Source organism: Penaeus monodon, chromosome 6, assembly GCF_015228065.2.
Source record: "Penaeus monodon isolate SGIC_2016 chromosome 6, NSTDA_Pmon_1, whole genome shotgun sequence".
Taxonomy (NCBI): Eukaryota; Metazoa; Arthropoda; class Malacostraca; order Decapoda; family Penaeidae; genus Penaeus; species Penaeus monodon.
The window spans coordinates 47,095,998-47,109,623 of NC_051391.1; the positions used below are offsets into that span (position 1 = coordinate 47,095,998).

Below are 13,626 nucleotides of genomic sequence, written 5' to 3' on the forward strand. Positions count from 1 at the left end.
TATTACAATTGGGTGAAAAGGCAGCTTTCACAAAAAGGATGCTGCCAAATGAAGTGTTTTGACGATTCGATTAATAGAATCTAATTGATAAATATCTATTATATTTGTGTCTAGCTAATCAATAGTATGTTTTTAGTGTTTCCTCTGCCTTCCTTTTACGGAAGGCAGAGGTTTCTGTGACTCCCTAGAGTGGTTAAAAGGTGGCTTTTGAAAACTCGTAATTAATGTGTGAATGGCTTCCAAAAACCACATCTTGTTTATTTTTACGAAAGATGGGTTGGGCATATTAAAAAAAAAGTCTTAATTGATTTGTCTGCGGTTTCCAAAGGAGGTGTGATATGATGCCATTTTCATTTAATGTAAAACACTGAAATTGTTAAAGAACAAAAACAAAGATAATAATAATAAAAAAAAAAAAAAAATAAGTCCGATATGCGAAGCTTAGCCTCGCCCGGGCTATGCCATGAGGGGAGCCCGGCCTGTGTCAACTGATGCCGACTCGCTCACTTCTCGCGCCGACCCCTCGGATGAGAGGCTGACACGTTACCACTGTAGTGTAAAAAAAAAAAAAGAAAAAAGAAGAAGAAGAAAAAAAAAAGAATATATATATATATATATATATATATATATATATATATATATATATATATAATATATATATATATATATATATATATACATATATATATATACATACATATATGTTTTAAATTCACATACCTTGAGGGCATCTATACGCACATAAACGTATATATGCGCCGTACACATGAGATGCTCTGTAAACAACTTTCAAATGGATCATTAGTTGTAGGGGGAGGGGGGGGTACTTTCTTCTCTAGACAGCCCCCCCCCCACCGCCCGCATACACAGATATACCAGCAACAGATTCTTGTTTCCTTATCCTAAGACTGTGTAATTAGTTGCATGCGTGTGTGTACGTGTATATGCATGTATTATGTATATACGAACATATGTATGTATTTATACGTATGTAAGTATGGTATGTACTCAGATCCAAAGACTAGCTTGCTTATTAAGATGTTTAGCCCCACCCACTCCCTCATAACTGTATAATCATTGTTTCATTGTTGTAGAATAACGAGGAATTTTCAGCACAGTCTCTAATCTAGTTCACTGACCTGCTTCTTCGACACTCCCCCCTTCTCTCTCTTTCTTTCTCTTTCTCTGTTTGTCTCCCTTCGTCCATCTTTCTGTATCTCTCTGCCTTTCTCTCTCTCTTTATGTCACGCACGCATACTCTTTATCTAAATCTATCTCTCTTGCTCTCTCTCAATCTCTCTCTCTCTCTCTCTCACTTTCTCTCTCTCTCTCTCTGTCTGTCTCTCTCTCTCTCTCTCTCAATCTCTCAGTCTCTCTCTCTCTCTCCCTCTCCCTCTCTCTTACTCTCTCTCTCATTTGTATAGCCACAGAAGTCTAACTGAAATCGGACGGTTCTCCTTTTACCTGAAGGTCAAAGGTCAAAGATCAAAAGGGGGCGGGGAGGGAGGGGTGGGGGTGGGGGGGGGGCATAAAGAGAAAGCGTGTCTCATTAAGACTTTTGATTTATCATTTTAAAATTTAATGTCGAGCGCTTCAGCAAAGACTTACGCAAGTCGCCAGGTATAAAACTGTCATTATCATCATCTATGTATTTTAGCCCATCAGAGGAAGCTCTTACGACCTTCGTGCATGTCGCCGAAATTGATCAATATTCCATGCTTTTTTTTTTTTTTTTTTACGGGTATAAGGTTTAAAACACCCGGCAAAGGGGTATTGCAGTAGAAGGAGGGGTTGGGGGGTTGGGAGGGGGAGGGGCGGGGATTGGAAGGGGGAGGGGCGGGGATTGGAAGGGGGAGGGGCGGGGATTGGAAGGGGGAGGGGCGGGGATTGGAAGGGGGAGGGGCGGGGATTGGAAGGGGGAGGGGCGGGGATTGGAGGGGGAGTAGGGTATGGAGGAATCGAGGACGAGACCAGAAGGGAGGAGGAGAAGCTGATTAGAGCTTGATAGAAAAAGATAGATAGATAGATAGAGATAGATAGATAGATAGATAGATAGATAGAGAGAGAGAGAGAGAGAGAGAGAGAGAGAGAGAGAGAGAGAGAAGATAGATAGATAGATAGATAGATAGATAGATAGATAGAAGAGAGAGAGAGAGAGAGAGAGAGAAAGAGAGAAAGAGAGAGAGAGAGAGAGAAAGAAAGAGAGATCTTAAAAAAGAGAGAAAGAAAAAAAAAATAAGAGAGAGATAAACAGACAGACAGACAGACAGAGAGGAGCAACAACCAGGACCCGAAGCTTGGACCCTGATTTCTTCCGGCGAGTCTTGGAGTGTTTGCTCTCTCCGAAGGTCTGGAAGTCATTCGCTCAAGTCACCTAATTTTTCCTCGCCTGCTTCACCTGAAAGGCAATACAGCACCTACCTGCCGCTCCAGACCTTTGCCGAGGAGGACATGGAGGGTTGGAGGCATAAAGAGCGTAATATAGTTCCTTTCATGTTAAAGGAAACGAAGTTCAAAAGTCGATGTAACTTTTTTTTTTCGATTGCTCTTTTTTTATAGTTTTTATTTATGTGTTTATTTTTATTTATTCATTTTTTTTTTGCTATTTTCATACCCTCTTATAGCTTTTTTTTTCAAAAGTACTTACCCTCTACCTTACCCCCCCCCTTCCTACCGTCTCCCTCTCCCCTCTTCTTAACTCCCTCTCTCCCTCTCTCCTCCCCCCCCCCACAGATAACGTCGACAGTGGACTTTCCTTTCGTATTAAAAATCGTGCTCGGGATAATGCAAAAGCACAAAAAAGAGAGAATTGAGAGAATGAGGAGAGAGAAGAGAGAGAGAGAGAGAGAGAGAGAGAGAGAGAGAGAGAGAGAGAGAGAGAGAGAGAGAGAAGAGGAGAGAGAAGAGAGAGAGAAGAGAGAGAGAGAGAGGGAGGAGAGAGAGAGGAGAAGAGAGAAGAGAGAGAGATGAGGAGAGAGAGAAAGAGAGAGAGGGGAAGAGAGAAGAGAAGAGAGAGAGAGAGAGAGAGAGAGAGAAGAGAAGAGAGAGAGAGAGAGAGAGAGAGAGAGAGAGAGAGAGAAGAGAGAGAGAGGGAAGGAAAGAGAAAGTGAAGATAGAGAGAGAAAGAGAGAAGGAGAGAGAGATAGAGAGAGCGAGCGAGCGAGAGAGAGAGAGAGCGAAGAGAAGAGAGAAGAGTCGGAAGGAACGGAGACGGGAGAGAGAGAGAGAGAGAGAGAGAGAGAGAAAGAGAGAAGGGTGACGACGATTCAGCTGGGAGCCGCTCGCTTGCCCCCAGCTCCTGAGATAATTAAGCCCGAACACCATACCTGAAAATCTATTTCGTTCCCGGAACTGGACACCGCGAGGCCTTGCTGTGGGGTCTATGGGGGTTGTTGTGGGCTTGCTATATTGTAAGCTTGATATGAGGGAGCTGAGGGGTTGGTGTGGGTTGGCTGTGGGCTTGCTGTGGGCTTGGTGTGGGGTTGCTGTGGGCTTGCTGTACTGTAAGCTTGATGTGGGCTTGGTGTGGGCTTGGTGTGGCTTGCTTATCTTCCTTGTGGTTGCTGGGTTACCTGTTCTGTTGTGGTTGGCTGTTGCTGTTTGATGGAAGTGTGGCTGTTGTGGCGTGGTTGTTTTGTGGAACTGTGCTGTGGGATAACAAAATCACTAATATAAAGTGTGGTTGATGCGCTGTGGTACAAGAAAAAAGCAAACAAACAAAACAAAACAAACAAATATAAACCGAATCAATTGTAGATTTTTTACCATGCTATTGGAAAAACAAAAACAAAACAAAACATTATTGCTATTGACATGTCAGAAAACATTTTTTTTTTTTTTTGCGTTGAGAAAAGGTAAGAAGAGATTGTTGTTGCGTCACGTCGTGTGGGAGTATCTACGCACGTTTCTTTCTTTTTCATTCCGGAGATAAGGTGGGATGCTGCGGTAGGGGTTAGGGGGAAGGGGGAAAGGGGGAAAGTAGGGGAGTGGGCGGGGTTAGGGTAAGGGGAAAAGAGAGAGGGAGGGGAGACGAGGGGAAAGGGGAGGGGTAAGAGTAAAGGGGGAGGGAGAGGGGAAGGGAAGGGGGAAAGGAAGGGTAGGGGGAGGGAAGGGGATGGGGATGGGGAAGGGATAGGGAAGGGGAAAAGGGAGGGAAAGGGAGAGGAAGGGGGGAGAAGAAAAGGGAGATTGGAAGAGGGGTAGGGGGGTAGGAGGCCTTGTGTTGAACTGTGAAATGGACGTTCTCTAAATACGGATTTAGTAGCGGAAAACATGGAGCAGGGAAAGATATATATATATATATATATATATATATATATATATATATATATATATATATATATATATATATGTAGAGAGAGAGAGAGAGAGAGAGAGAGAGAGAGAGAGAGAGGGAGAGAGAGCGAGAGAGAGAGAGATAGAAAGATAAAGAGAGAGATAGATAGATAGAGAGAGAGAGAGAGAGAGGTAGATAGATAGATAGATAGACAGTTAGATAGATAGTTAGATAGATAGATAAATAGATAGACAGACAGACAAACAGATAGATAGACAGATAAAGAGACAGATAGGGAGATGAAAAACGGAAATAAATCCATTAAAAAAACGTTATTCTCCTTGGATATCTCTAATCACAAAACGAGTGAAAATTAAAAGATGAATAATGATAGCAGAGAACGTAGCATAAGAATACATACAGATGCAATAATTTGATATATATTATTGCATAATTTTGAGAACAAACTGTAGGCAATGGATCACTAACAGAATAAGCTTTTAGATGTAAGAAACATGTATGTATGTGTGTGCGTGTGTACGTACGTGCGTAGCAGTGCTAAAAACAAATGGATTATCTAAATTGAAATAAAAAGGAAAGAAAAAAATCTCGGGAAAGTGAAGAGGAAATGAGGAAGAAAGAAAGATAAAAAAAAAAACCTGGAAGATAAAACTGTATCTCATGTCTCTCTTACAAAGGAAAATAGAAAAAAAAAAGAAACGCCACACGCACAGATAAGAAAAAAGAAGAAGAAAATGAAAATAAAAACACACAGAGAGATCCGTGTCCTATCTCTCCTGAAGTTGACGCAGCAGCTGTCACCGAGGCAGGTCCTCCTCCCTACCCCCCCCCCTCCTCAAAAAAAGAAGGGAAAATAGACAGAGAAAAAGAAAATTAAGAAAAAACAAACAAAAAAAATCTAAAGTCACAAAGAAGGGAAAATGGACAGAAAAAAAAGGAAATTAAGACAAAAAAAATAATAAATAAACTCACAAAGTCACAAAGATTATGAAGGGCTTGGAAAACGTGTTAAGGGTGTTGATCTTAGCGGTATTTTTTTTCTTATTCTAATGTTTTTTTTTGTTGTTGTTGTTTGTTTGAGAGAGAAAGAGAGAGAGAGAGAGAAAGAGAGAGGGAGAGAGAGAGAGAGAGAGAAGAGAGAGAGAGAGAGAGAGAGAGAGAGGAAAGAGAGAGGAGAGAGAGAGAGAGAAGGAGAGAGAGGAGAGAGAGAGAAGAAGAGAGAGGGAGAGAAAGAGAGAGAGAGAGAGAGAGAGACAGAGAGAGAGAGAGAGAGAGAGAGAGAGAGAGAGAGAAGAGAGAGAGAGAGAGAGAGAGAGAGAGAGAGAGAGTAAGAACGAAACGCGAAAACTAGACCTAGGGAGCTAGCTAGGATGAGAGTGTGAGAGGGAAAAAGTAAAAGAGTAAGTAAAGGGAAGAAAGTAAAGGGAAAGGAGAAAAGAGAGTGAAAGGAAGGGAAAGATCAAGCGGGAAAGAAAGTAGAAGGGAGAAAGGAAGAGAGAGAAAGCGAGTAAACGGAGGAGAAGGAACGAGAAAGACTATGCGAGAGAGAAAGTAAAAGAGAGAGTAAGAGAGAGAGATAGAGAAAGAGAGAGAGAGAGAGAGAGAGAGAGAGAGAGAGAGAGTAAGAGAGAGTAAGAGAGAGAGAAAGAGAGAGAGGGAGCGCCGGCTTAATTGATGAATGTGCCAATCACGACTGAAGAATTGGATAGCGCCAGTAACGAAAATGAAAGTGAAAACAAAACTAGAGACTCTCTGTTGTCCATTCAAGTTCGGGCTAAAGACCATAACCATAAAGTGGATTCCCGACGAATGTGACAAATCGCATCGACCGAATAAACAGTGCTGAATTCTCCTTTTTTTATTTTTTTAAAAAATGATTTGTTTATTTATCTCTTTATTTTTCAAGATTTGATATGTGTTTATACATATGTATGAGTATACACATGCACGTTTGTACTTACGCGTCTACACGCACTCACACGTACAGGTACATGCACTTGCACACACACACGCATATAAACAAATACAGAGACACACGTTCTTTCTCTCTTACAAACACACACACACACACACACACACACACACAGAAGCACACACTCTCACACACAAACACACATACATACCTACAGGACATGATAGTTATACTGTATCTCACTTTTATTACCGTAGTTTCCCCTCAAGCAGAACGAACGGTAAAAAAGTTCAATATATTTTTATATATCAAATTCTGACTTGTTTTGATGCATATGCATCGGTAAAAAATACGGTTTAATATTAAGTATTCTTTTGCTAAAAATATCACCATGTTTACAGGCTTCAATAACAGTGTATCGTGGAATAAAGTTTATTCACTAATTTATTATCAGAAGAGGGGAAGAGATACAGAGGTTGATAAATATTATGAAAAAGAATGACCAAACCTTCTTCTAATCACTTGAAATGATAATTAACTTTGCAGGATTAATCAAGACAATAAGAATTTTAAAAAATATACAGCGCTAATTGAAAATACAGGATCATAATATTATTGTATGTTTTGTTACCTTTTTATCTCCCTTTAATATTTGTTTACGCACTGCGTAGTCTTCCCTTTTTTGGGGGGTAGAATAAAAAAGTAAACAATGACTCTAGATTATTTGGGGGAAACAGAAAAATTATTTCCGAGAGCGACCGCAATGGACGCTTTGCGTTGCGTCTTTGTTCACTCAGCTGAGCGTTCCTTTGTCAAGCTGTACAGTGTCACAACTTTTTCTTCCTTTTCTTTTCTTTTTTATTATCGTTAGACTCCGACACTGGGGACTTTTAAAAGCCTTCAAGACAGGCGTAATAGCTCCCCCACAGGGTACACGCAACTACCAAGTCGGGGGACGCTAACACAGGAAATCGAACCGCAACTTCGAGCTCACAAAGAGAAGCAAAAGTCATTTCTCCTCGTCGAAATTTTTTCCTATTCTTTTTAAAATTTCTTTTCTTTTCAAGAATTCGTGTCTTTCTTACAGTTCTCATCGACTACCAGCTAGTACGTTTGAATCATTTAAAAAAGTACACATTACTAAAATGAATAAATGCATAAATAAATCAGTAAATAGATAAATAAGTACATAGGCATTATACAATGAATTAACACAACCCACCAAACAAACAAACAGGACACATGAACAAATACACAAGTAATGAAAATGAAATATGCCAAATCATTGTAAAGTGTAGCACATCACTCTGCTTCGTCACGCTCGCCAAACGTGGAAAAAGATATATTTTTTTCAACGTTATATCGACCAATTGATTACCAATACGAACGCCAGGCAATGAGATATCCCCTGCCATGCAAAACCTGTCAGTAAAATTATATATTCATAATATAATCACACGGACCGACTCACACTGACATCTATCCACAGTCATAGGCAACCGTGATCGAATGCTGTGGGTGGCAATACGGTTCATATTTGCTTATCATTTAGAAATGGTGTTTGTTTTATTCTTATGGTTGTTATTTCATCATCATCTTCATAATCGGTATCATCATCTTCGCCTTTATTATCATCAGTTATAACGATAGTGATAAGGATAGTGATAGTGGTGACGATGGTGATAGAATGATGTCAAGAGGAATAGTAATCATCATCAGCAGCAACAGCAATTTCAATATCAACATTATCATCATCGCCATCATCATCATCACCATCACCATCACCATCACCATCACCATCACCGTTACCATCACCATCATCATCATCATCATCATCATCATCATCATCATCATCATCATCACCATCATCATCACCATCACCATCATCATCAACATCACTATCATCATCCATTCTTACAAAATACTACTACTCATACTGCTGCAGCTACTACTGTTACTACTATAATAATGATAATTATATTAAAGGCAAAGATAACAGTGACAATAATAATAATAACATTAATACTACTATTGCTATCACTACTACTGTATTACTATTAATATTAATACTATTATATTACTACTATTAATATTAATACTATAATATTAATATTATAATAATATATAATACCATAATAATGCTATAATAATACTATAACAATACTATAATAATACTTTAAAATACTATAATAATACTATAATAATAATACCATTAATATTACTGCTATAATATTACTACTATTAATATTAATACTACTATTTTCATTACTGCTTTCATTACTCATAATAGCAATCATGAGAATAATAATGAGGATGATAATAATAGTAATGATAATGACACAATATAAGATAATAATACTTGATTAACATAATTGTCACTACAATGGGTCTGTTCATTTTTGATGTTATTATTATTACTATTTTTTTTTTCATTATTGTTATTGCCTGTCGTTACCATTATCATTCATTTTTATCATATCAATTATTTTATTGATATTGTTATTATTATGGCTGCCATTCTTTTTCTTATTATTGTTGTCAGTATTATTATTATCATCATCATCATCAATCATCATTATTATCATTATTGTTATTATTGTTATTGTTATTATTATTGTTACTGTTATTGTTTTTGTTGTAATTAATTTCATTATCATTATTACTATTATCATTATTGTTTTTGTTGTTATTATTTTCATTATCATTATCAGCATATTCTTCTTTATTACCATTATTATTGTCATTATCATTGTCATTATCACCATTATCATCATCATTATCCTCATCACCATCATAATCTCATCATCACCATTATCATCATCATAACCATCACCATCACCATCACCATCATCATTATCATTATCATTATCATTATCATTATCATTATCATTATCATTATCATTATCATTATCATTATCATCATTATCATTATCATTATCATCATCATCATCATCATCATCATCACATCATCATCATCATTGCCCTTATTATTATCATTACTGTTCGTAGTATATTATTACTATTATCATCTTTATAGTCGTTATTATGTTATTAATGTCCTTATCAGTGATACTATTATAAGTATCTTTATCTACATGATCGTTAATATTCATTACCATTATCATTACTACCATTAACTTGAAGTCTTATCACATTCCTGTTACTGATCTAATTACAATTATTATTATAATCATATTCGTTGAGATATTCACCACCATTATTATATCTAAGAGTATCATTACTATCATTAATATTATCTTTATCATCATCATAATCTATAATTGGCATCATTATTTCATCCACTATCTTCATTAAACCCACCATCATCACTCCTTAATTTAAACGTTTCATTCTTATCATTATTATCACCTTGACCTTTATATCTTGGTAAATCACATCTGATATTGGCATAAATATTCAACTCTCTCGAACTTTATGTATTTTAACTTAACTTCTCTGTTATCGACTTGTGGGTGTGGCTGTATTGCAATAATAATGCATCGAGTTGCATGGCCACTAGTGATCACTCATCGCCATGGTATAAGATATGTGTGGCATTTTCTTTCACTGTGATGAAGTTAGAAGTGGATCCTTTATTGTTGTTTTTACTGAATTATGGTAATGGTTTGTGAGGTCGATTTATATTTACTATCGGGTGTATCTGTTTACTGAAAAGGTATGAAGGAGAATGAAGTATATTTATGTCTAACGAAGATGTAATCGAAACAGGTCAAATACATCTCTTGCATTCATAACTTTTATATATCTGGCGCTGTGAAGACTGTATAACTTTTTATCTTCAATAGTTTCAGGAAATTACATATCGACACAAAAACAAGGGATTTTATTCGTGTGTTCACATTTATAGACACTAGCATAAAATAAATATGCATTCATAGACACACACACACACAAACAAATACACAACACACACACACATACAGAAGCACATACACAGACTCACTCACTCATGATATGCATTCATTGACACACACACACACACACACACACACACACACACACACACAACATACAACTTTGCACTGTCTGTTTCCCTCCCCCTTCTAACCATTCTTTGAAATCATAAAGGATACTTGATTATGTACTCTGTAATATTATTCAGTAAATAGAACAAAATCTAAAATATTTTTAGAGACAGGAGAGGAGTTATTCTCATTATCACGATACGTTAACTCCGTCTATCTTCAAAGAAAGAACATCATTAACAGGCCTAAGAGATTATCTAACATTCCCCTATCTCCTTCTATATTCTCTCTAATTTTCATATTCCTCCTTTTCCTTCTTTCAAAATAGCTTAATCTTTGTTTTCGTATAGACTTGTTATTATTATTTTTTTTCTCCTGGAATTGGAAAGAGAGAGAATTTTCAATCACGTGTTTTGATTCATGTAAAAATCATCATCACTACATCATTAAAAGGACAAGTTTATTATACAAAAATATTATTGGAATAACTTTTTTTTATTTGCTTCCTCAGTGTGAGATTTTGATTATGATATTTTGTGTACAATTTCTTTTGTATAAAATTTTATTTGTGTTAGAATTTATCAATGATTTGTAATTTATATATGAAATTGCTGTGACGTCTTGCGCATCTTTCTGTTCTTTTGTAAAATGTGTTGATGTAGTAACCGCTCTGAACCTCAATTGTAAACAGTGACAAAACGTAGCAGAGGAAGGGCAAGTCTGGCCTTATTCTTTTCTTTGTTTAATTTGTGCAGTATGAAATAACAAACGTCTAAACTCTTAGCCTCGTATGTAATATACCTTAATTGATGATAATAGTTCAACATGAAAATATGTATATGGAGATATATGCTTACTAGATGAGATGTAATGTTATGTGTTTCTGTTTCTTATTATTGAGAAAGAATGAAAATTCAACGATGAGTTATGCATTATATATGAGGAACTTTAGTATTAATATAAATATCAATACTAAACAAATACCAGAGAAGTCAAGAAAGTGTGTGATAATATATATGTTTATATGTATATAATTAAAAGTAAAATCAAATTGGCGAATTAATAAACTGTGATAAACATGATTAGAAATTATTTGCGATATACAGACATATTGAGTAAACGCATATATTACAATTATATTATTATAAGCTGAAATTACGTTAGGGAAATTGTCAAGGTATATTAATGTATTAATGTGTTAATGACGCTGATATTATGATTTCTATTAATGATTTTGTGTTGGTGGAATTGTGTATTCTATCACAATTTATATGATAAATCAGTGATAGCAAATGCATTCATAACAAATTATTATGATTAGCAAATGAATGAATAATGTATATTTGAAAATCTTGGTGTAATATAACGCCTTATTTGAATAAATCCAGAACCAGAGTTTGCAGTGCAATCATGTATGTATAAAAGATGGACTATAATGATAATAATAATAATTATAACGATAATGATAATGATGATGATAATGATAATAATAATCATAAAAAAGATTACAATTATAGAGGTCATTAAAATGATAATTATCATAATGAGATATTAATGAAAAATAGTGATTATACTACTAATAATACTAATACCAATGTAATATTGATAATAATATTATTAATAATAAATGATCATGATAATGATAATGATAATTAAAATGAAAATGATAATAATAATGACAATAATAATGAAAATAAGGATAATGACAACAAAAATGATAATGATAATAATGATAATTCCAATAATAATAATAATAATAATAATAATAATAATAATAATAATAATAATAATAATAATAATAATAATAATAATAATAATGACAATAGGATGATACCATCAGTAACAAGAACAATGATATTGATGACGATAATAATAGTAATGATGATGATAATGATAATAATAATAGTTTTGCTAATAACAACCTCACTACTAATAATAATGATAATGAATAAATATTATCAATAAAGAATAGAAATCATAATGATAACCATCAAGAACAACAAAATAACAATAAAATAATAAAGATTATAATAATAATAATAATGATGATGACAATATTAGTGATGATAAAAATGATAAATATAAAAATAATAATAATGACAATGAAAACTAGATTGAAAATATGGATAACAATATGATAATAATGATTATAATAACAATAATGATGACAATAATGATCATGACGATAGTGCTAATAATAATGATATCATAATGGTGTTGATAATAGTAGTAGTAGTAGTAGTCATAATAATAATAGTAATGTGTCGAGGGTTTCCTTATTTTTAAGCACTTCCTCTTTAGTTCAGTTTGATCCTGAGATGAATGAGTATTTATCCAGGATAATTATAATCAAGAAACATTTCACCAATATATATTTACAATTTATACAGGGTAAAACAATAGTATATGCATCCGTAAGGAACGAGACTTGGGCTGGCACGGCGGTCTCTTCCGGGACAACTTGTTTGCTGCGAGATCTCTAGATTCACAGACCCTTTGCCAATTCGTCTTGTAAAAGGCGTTTTCTGGTTAAATGGAGTATCTCTTTCATAAGAAAAAGTGGAGACTAAAATGGTCAAAGACACAGTCATTAGCATTGTTATATTACAAAGAACTGTATAACAGATTCATTCATGATGTTAAATTATACAAGTGGGTATATGTGCCAGTACATTGGCAATACTCACAAAAGGTGTGTATGGGCACGGAGCTTGGAGCTAAGTGAAGGTCGTGCTGAATGGGTCACCGACCTTGCTTCGGTGGCGGGAGCGGTACCAAGGAACGCATACACGCACACACACAACATACACCAAGTCAAAGAAAATGGACATTGTAAGTTAAGGAAAACTTACACTAACCCTGGACATAATGATAATAATAATAATAATAATAATAATAATAATAATAATAGCAACAACAACAACAAAACAATAATAATAATAATAATAATAATAATAATAATAATGAAGATTATAATAATAACAATGATAGTAATAATTATGATAATGATAATAATAATAATAATAATAATAATAATAATGCTGATAGTAGTAATAAAGATGACGAATATTATAATAAGAATCATAATAATGGTAGCGTAGTTTGGGGCAAAACGAGTCAGAAAAGAAAAATAAGTTTCCAAATATAAATGAATCAACAGTTTTTTTACTTGAAATAACTACAGTGGCTATTTATTCACCGTATATAATCATGATTTTGATCTAATAATAAAAAATTTAATTTTATGATTTTTTTAAAAATATGGCATGATGGTCCATTTTACCCCGCCATCGGGGGTAAAACGAGTCATTCTGAAATAATTTCTTAAGGTACAGAAGTAGATTGGGATAATGTCAAATTTTATTTTTACTTTCTTATTCATGTCCCTTGTTAGGATAAGGGTCATAGTCACAGTGGGTTGAGGGGGTGTG

The 13,626-nt window shown here is 34.8% G+C and overlaps 1 long non-coding RNA gene across 1 annotated transcript; it reads right to left on the reverse strand.

Moving 5' to 3' along the window:
- Window positions 1–12,550: 12,550 nt before the first annotated feature.
- On the reverse strand, window positions 12,551–12,935 carry LOC119573810. The gene is made up of 2 exons (XR_005228826.1): window positions 12,883–12,935; window positions 12,551–12,761 (listed from the first exon to the last, which is right to left on the reverse strand). It is a non-coding gene; the product is annotated as an uncharacterized LOC119573810 (long non-coding RNA).
- Between the last annotated feature and the right edge of the window lie 691 nt (window positions 12,936–13,626).